This window comes from Triticum dicoccoides, chromosome 6A (assembly GCF_002162155.2).
Source record: "Triticum dicoccoides isolate Atlit2015 ecotype Zavitan chromosome 6A, WEW_v2.0, whole genome shotgun sequence".
Taxonomy (NCBI): Eukaryota; Viridiplantae; Streptophyta; class Magnoliopsida; order Poales; family Poaceae; genus Triticum; species Triticum dicoccoides.
Window position 1 is genome coordinate 18,427,250 of NC_041390.1, and position 7,731 is coordinate 18,434,980.

At 45.3% G+C, this 7,731-nt stretch overlaps 1 long non-coding RNA gene across 1 annotated transcript; it reads left to right on the forward strand.

Annotated features, from left to right (window-relative positions):
- The first annotated feature begins 4,305 nt into the window (after window positions 1-4,305).
- On the forward strand, window positions 4,306-4,802 carry LOC119316940. Its single transcript, XR_005153418.1, has 3 exons — window positions 4,306-4,341; window positions 4,469-4,536; window positions 4,701-4,802. It is a non-coding gene; the product is annotated as an uncharacterized LOC119316940 (long non-coding RNA).
- Window positions 4,803-7,731: the final 2,929 nt, after the last annotated feature.

A 7,731-nucleotide genomic window follows, 5' to 3' on the forward strand; every position in this document is an offset into this window, starting at 1 on the left:
GAAGGAAGTACCACTTTGACATGTCCAAATAGTATCCATTTTCTACAGTGCTTTCCTATGCCCAAATAACCATGATCCACCAAATGCCAGCTCAATCCATTCATTATTTTGAGCCGAGCTTCAACATTCGTATTTATGTCCAGTGTGGTAGTTTGCAAAGCAAGTACCACCTAGAATCCTCCTTTTGAGCTAAAAATTTGTGAAGACGGTCTTCTTAGTAACTGATCATCCTCAGCCAAAACACACGCCCATTAGCCATGTACATTTCCTGTACCACTAATCAAACACTTGGCTGCTAATTCATGTTTGAGCATCGATCGGTCTCCTCGTGAGAATCTTATGTTGTAATTTTCTTCCTAGCACCTACCCGGGGAGTTCCCAACCCACTAGACATGCCTAGGCCACCCAGAACATATGGCAACGCCACGGTCACACGGTGACCACGTGGCGGGCATGCGAGTTTACGCGCTCTAGAGTTGGAGCCCTCGGCCACCGTCCAAACCTCGACGTATTGCCACCAAACCATGTATTTATGATTAAATAGGTACTTGTGTAACTAGAAATGATTTTTGGAAAAAATCAATAGTAAACTATGGGGCAGCTGCAGTTCAAATTTAACCCGCTTCCAACTGAATTGACGGAAATTTGTCTTTTTCACGAGAGGTGTATCAAAACTTTTTACACCCAACCATTTTGTTAATTGTGCATTAAATATGTCCTAGTATTTTAGAAAAATGATTTGGTCCAATTTTGCAATAATTATTTGGGAGGTCCTTCACAAAAAACCTCCTTTTGGGCACTCGAAAAATGGAAAATTGATTTTTCGTACAAAGAAAATGAAAACTCCCTTAGGCAATATTGTTTGCCATTCCAATATGCACCCTTGTGCACAATATGAGATCATTTGAACAAACTAGGCAATGAATGTGGCCATAAGATTGATCATTTGACTTGAAAGCCATGAATCTTCACACCTGATAGCTCGTTTTTTAGAACACTTTTTAAAAAAGAATTGCCGTATTACAAGTTTATTATTTTTCCTGGAAACTTGGTCACATATGATGACACAATGCGAAGGTTTTCCAATTTTTTGATTTTTTTGAATTTTGTATGCCCGTTTCAAAATGCGGTCAAAACGGCGGGAATGACCGTTCCTAGCTAGTGGTTGAATCTTGGAATTGTTTTGGTGTTTCTATGATTAAATAGATACTTTTGTACCTAGAAATGATTTTTGTAAAAAATAAATAGCAAACTATGAGGCAGCCGCAGTTCAAATTTGACCCGCTTCCAACTGAAACGGCGAAAATTTGTCTTTTTCACCGGAGGTGGATCAAAACTTTTTACACCCAATAATTTGGTCAATTATGCATTAAATATGGCCTAGTATTTTAGAAAAATAATTTGGTCCAATTTTGCAATAATTATTTGGTAGGTTATTCACAAAAAAACCTCATTTGGGGCACTCGAAAAATGGAAAATGGCTCTTTTGTGCAATGAAAGTGAAAACTCCCCAAATCAACATTGTTTGTTATCCCAAGATACACATATGTGCACACTATTGGTTTATTTTAGCAAACTATAAGTGGTTAATATGTTGAATGTTTACCATGAATTAGAGGCTGAAAATCATAAGAGAAACAAAAAAACTACCTAAGCTTAATTCTAATTGGTGGAGTCACTAGTGGCTTGGATCGATGACCTGGCAAACATCAGTCCATCCATCGGTCCATCGGTCCATCCCACTCTCTCTCGCGCGCAAATCCCCACCCAACCCTTCTCTCTCGCGCGAACCCCACCCAGCCCTCCTCTCTCTCGCGCAAACCCTAGCGCTACACTCCTCCCTTGCCGCCGCCACCTCCGGCACAAGATCTTGGCTGCCGCGTCTCCCTCCGACCTCGCCGCTGGCGCTCCCCCTCTCCTCCTCCCTCACCTCCCCTCACCTCACCGGAAGAGAAGATGGAGATCGTGCGCGCGAGCAGGTCAGGCGGTGGCGGCGGCTCCCAGATCCGCAAGGGCTTGGACCTGGAGCTCCATCCCCATGGCAGCGGCTAGGGTTCCTCCCGCCACGCCGCCGGCCAGCAGCAGCAGCAGCAGATGCCGCCCGCCGCCATGGCGCCGCCGCAGGCCCCTCTGCAGGTACGCAGCCTTCCGGATCTGGCCAGCGCGGCCGCAATCCTCCTCCTCGTTGGTCGTTGACGTTTGCCGGCGCTGGTTTTCCGAGCAGGGGATCCGCTCTACTACGAGCTCTGGCACGCCTGCGTCGGCCCGCTCGTCACCGTCCCACTCGTCAGGGACCTCGTCTTCTACTTCCCGCAGGGCCACATCGAGCAGGTCGGCCAAGCCCCGCCTCCCTCCCCTCCTCGCTTAATTCTAACCCCGCCTCGCGGTTTCGCGCAGGGAGGCTCTTCTGCTTCGGTTCGCGCACTAAATTTACTTGCTCTTTTGGGTTTCCAGGTCGGATCTGTCGAGTTCTCCCGGTGTTCCCACCCCGGCCCGCCACCACCACCGGTCGCCGATCGCCGGAGAGGACGCCACCACCACCACCACCATGGCACCCCCGCGCCGTCTAGTGTCGTCAAGCACCAGAGCGACGTCGTTTGTAAAATGTCAGTACTTGCGTAATCTGACTAGAACTAGATTTTGGTGGTTCTCTTTTGGTAGAACTTTTTAGATGTATTCTTTCTTTCGTAGCAAGTTGGTGGTATGTCAGTACTCGGTAGTATGTCTCTTGATATAGTTGGCTCTTGCAGATTGTGCTGCTAGTCCAGATACTTGAATCTTAGGTGCTACGTTGACTTGCTGGTTCATGGGTGACAGCTATTTTTAGGATTTGGGAATCATTAGTGGGATCAGACGGCCCATTGTTGTTGCCAAAAATAGTGCGATGTGGTTTCGCTTGTATGCCATATTCTCGCATATTACTGTCTTGCAGCCTCGAGATGTAACGATTGTGTATGCCTCAGAAATGTTTTCACTAGTAGCGACTGTGTATGCCTGTTCCACTACTAGTGAGAATTTGTGGCCGTTTCGATGGAATTCATGCATGAAAATTGTGGTGGGCTCTGTTAGGTTTGTCCTTTTTTGTTACTTGTGAGGTGACAGTAGTTACTGTTAGCTTGGATTCAAGCTGCTGTTATGTCCTTCCGTTGTGGATGAACTTTAAGCTTGTTGATTTGCTTGCCAACAAAATAAAATATGAAGTAGAGTCATCATTACTTGCCAAGATTACATAATCTACGGTTGCTTTTTGGTAGAGTTGGTGTATGTTTCCCTAACTTGAACAGGGAACTAAAACTTGAGTAGGATCACATGATGAGTTTGGTTGAGTACTGTCCTAGCCTAATTGTTCTATTGAGCTTTCATGTTTGGTTTCAAACTTTCAATCTGTAAGTTCCATAGCATTTCACCATTTTATGATTCTAGCTGAATCCCTCAGGTCATATGAAATTAATCTGTTACTGGGGTGTTATCATTACCTGATCTTAGAGTGTTGTGCTGCACATTGATATCCATACTTCACCTTTTTATTGTTGTTTGACTTTTTTGTTGCGATACATAAGTCTTGAATTATTTGTTACTGATGCTATACCAACAAGAAGTTTTGATTCCCTAAACCATTTAATTATTTGTTGAAGCACATTTGCAGTTTGTGCAGGCAACTATGAACATGGTGCTCTGTACCATCTATTTTTTTCTTGAAAATGTGCTTATTTGTTAGTTCTTTGTATAACTCTGAGCATGATGTTTGCCTAGTTTTGTTTAAGGCTACTCTATATAAATGTTCTTTCTACCTGCTGTGAGTTACTAGTATTTGGATAACTCTTAGCTTGCAGTTTTGTGTATTACTGAGTATTTTTAACACATGTTTGAATTAGTAAAAGTTACACAGGCCTGGTTGCTACTTGCTAGTCAAATACTGTATAATATATCTTTTGCAGAGTACATGGATTTTCCAGGGTTTAACAGTGTGATTTATTGTCTATCAGTCTCCAGATGGAGCGCCTGGACCCTGTCTCCAAGCGTGAGGCCAAGAAGGCCAGCCACAAGGCGACTGCGGAGCGCCGCATAAAACTTGCACCCCCAACCAGCGACCAGAAGGAGGCTGAGAAGCGCAGGCTGGAGGAAAGGAAGCAGGAGCGGTACGCCATCGGGCGTGCCAGGGTGGCCGAGAAACATGCTGCAAAGTCCGCCCAGACAGCTGCTGAAAAGGAGGACAAGCGCCGGCGTAAGCTTGCCAGAGCAGCGCGTCGGGCTAATGGTGCTCCTGCAGCTCCCGCTCCTCAGCCTGCAGCTGCAGCTGCAGTTCCTGTCCCGCCAACTCTGTTGTTGGCGCATATTGGGGTAACCAAGTAGAAGCGTATTACTCTGTTGTTTTATTTGGCTGATATAAATGCAGTGGCGCCAAACACTCATCCGTTTCTTCTTATGTTCGCTGACACATTCGGATGCTTCTTCTGTTAATCTGCAGGTGCTGTTGCTGGAGTGTATGTAGGCATGGAGTATGGAGTGGAAAGGGTCCGCGGAGAGTATGACTGGGTAATGATGCTCTGAATACTGTTTGCTACTGTTACACTGTCTTGTTGATTTCTTTTAACAATCATACCTAGCTAAAATCTTCTTGTCCACAGCAGAGCAACCTCATCCTCTTCATGCTGGCTCGACTGCCTATGATTCTTCCTATTTGCTGCCTTGCCTTGCAGATGCGGCAGCTCAAGGGCGAGGTCGACATCTTCTCCAGGGCCGACGGGTCGGCGCTGTTCGAGATGGGCAACACCAGGGTCATCGCCGCCGTCTACGGCCCCTGAGAGGTAGTCGCTTTTTCTTTGCACACCAACTCTTCTATTCGATGCCATGGCTGTTAGGGCTTTGTGTCCCGGAAGGTCTCTAGTTAATGATCGGTATTGAGAGATTTTGGTGGTTACTTATGCTTATTGTGTATCACATTGAAAAAGAAAATGCACAATGAGCTTACCTTTGTATATCAAGATTTTTTCTTCATCGGTAACCTTTCCTTTAGCTGTAGTTTATTTTCGTACAGAAACCAATCTTGGTGTTCTTCCTATTTGCATTTGATTATGTTTTTAAAATTCCCTAGCAGAACTATATATAACAATGTGGGTATGTGTTTTCTTCTTTCAGTGTCTATAGTGCATTTGCATGATGTTGAATTATGTGCTACAGAATATACATTAGCTGAATTAAAGTGTTTTCCTTCGCCTAATCAAATGCCCTTTGTTTTAAAGTATGCATAGCCAGGTCAAGCTTGCGGTCATGGTGAAGGTGCTGATCCGGGTTTCGTTCTTCAGAAGTAAAATGTTTGCTTGCTACTTTCTTTAGGGTACTGCTTTCTAATCAAGTTCTTGAACACAGGAGTTATGTATACAAATCATGTGCTATTTATACACTGATAGCCATTTTCTTGTCTACTTAGCAGAATCATGTCTTTGTGTACTAAACATCAGTTACTGGTATTTGGCTTCTATGTGCTAATTAAACCTGATCAGTATGTATACTTGTTTGATGTGTATTGGTGTCAAAGGAATTAATTTAAACCGGATATGATCTACTGGAACAATTTTTTTGCTGTTCAAACGGTTAAATTCTGGTTATTTGTTTCAAACATCTAAATGATGTTTAATTTGTCCTTCTATGCTTACATGATAAAAATGTCGCATTTATAGGATTGTAAACCTGATGTGATTGGAGTAGTATTTACTTGCTGCTGATAGTAACTACTTGTATCCACTGATTTCTATGCCTCATTTTGCTTGTTTTAGTTTATTTATGCACAGAGACTGCCTACAAGTTAATGTGCTTTTAGATTTGCCTTTATTTTGATCCTTACCATATTGTTTGATAACTTGCAGATGCTGTACTTCATTCGTGTTTCGTCGTGGGCTCCAAGAAGTGAAGAAGCATTGAGTTCTAGCTCATTGGAGCTAGTTATACTCTGATAGATAGTTATATTTTGATATTTAGTTGTGTTCTTGGTGGTTGTAAACCTGATGTGAAGTATGTTCGATTATAAACGTGGTGTATGTTTGATTGTAAGGTGCCAAATTTGGTTGTTGAAGTATTACTTCTGTTTTCAGTCAGTTCTGATTTAAATATTTGTTTTTATTTACTGGAAAATCAAAATTTGAAGAACATGACTCTGACCATTGGGACCCACTCAAACCCATCTGACTATTGGATCTGTCTTAAAAAAAGAAATGTAACTAAAAAAAGAAATGTAATTGTTGAGCCAAAAAGGCCATGGCCCAAAAACGAAAGGCCCAATTGTTCGGTCAGGCCAATGTAGAAATCAAAACTATTAGAAAAAATAACCCATGTAGCTAGAGAAAATTAATAGAGAAAATATATAGTAAAAAGGACGAATCGTTGGGCTAGGCCCATGTAGAATACCGAATTGGAACGGGCTGAATCTTGTGCCACATCAGCTTGCCACACTGGATGCTTGCGTGGCCTAGGGGGGTTGCTAGTGACTAAAACAAAACAATAGGCATATTTTGGTCGTAAACGTCCACGACCTTCTCACAGAGAAGGTCGTTAATTTTAGTTTATGACCGCCAGCTTTTGACCTTCTGTTTTTGGTCAAAAAAAGGTCGCAAATGAAAAACAATGACCTTTTAGTGACCAATAGTCAAGGTCACAAGTTGACATATTTCTTGTAGTGAGCATGATCCCGATGAGGTCCCGAACGCCACCACCGCCTCCACTCATCGCCGTCGCCGTTTCCGGCAGCTCTAGCTCCGGCCGGCCTCACCACGCGATGCGGCGGGATCTCCTCGTTCGAACGCACCAAGTCCCGGGCCAAATGACCCCCTGTGCGCGATTCCCGGTGAAGTCCGGCGAGCCCGGCCGCTGTTTTGGTCGCCGGCGGCGAAACGCTCGCCGCCGTCGACGTGGCACCCCTGGGGCCCGCCTCTGGGTCACTGCCCGTGGGCCCCCTGGCCCCAGTTGACCACGTTGACCGTGGTCAATTGTGCTGACTGGGCACACAGTGTCTCTGACACGCGGGCCCCATCGCTTTTTTTGTTAAATAAACATTTTTCTAAATAAAAATAATTAATTAAAAGGTTAGTTAAATTAGTTAGTTAATTAGTACTAACTAGTCACTGAGTGATGGGGCCCACGCCCCCTAACTAACACTAGTAGAAAACAGGGCTTTGGTCCAGGCCGGCTCAGCCCATTAGTCCCGGTTCAGTCCAGAACCGGGACCAATGTGGGCATTGGTCCTGGTTCATGAGCCCAGGGGGCCGGCCGGGCCACGTGGGCCATTGGTCCCGGTTCATCTGGACCTTTTGGTCCTGGTTGGTGGGATGAACCGGGACCAATGGGCCTCGCTCCTGGCCCACCACCATTGGTCCCGGTTGGTGGCTTGAACCGGGACCAAAGGCTCCCCTTTAGTCCCGGCTCATGCCACCAACCGGGACCAATGAGGTGCCTATATATACCCCTCGCTCACGAGCAGAGCACCCCAGTGCTCTGTTTTTCTCTGGCCGAGGGGGAGAGGGCTTGGTGGTGCTCTAGCTCACCTCCTATGCACACAAGGTGTTCGATGGAATGCCCGAGCCACACTACTTAAGCTTTCTCCTCTCCAAGCTCGACCTCCAAGCTCCATTTTCCATAATATTTGTCTAGGTTTAGCGGTCCGTCACGCCCCGTCCCCGTCTTCACCGCCGTCGGTCACCCGCGCCGAGCTCATCGCCGGCACCACCGTGGTGAGCC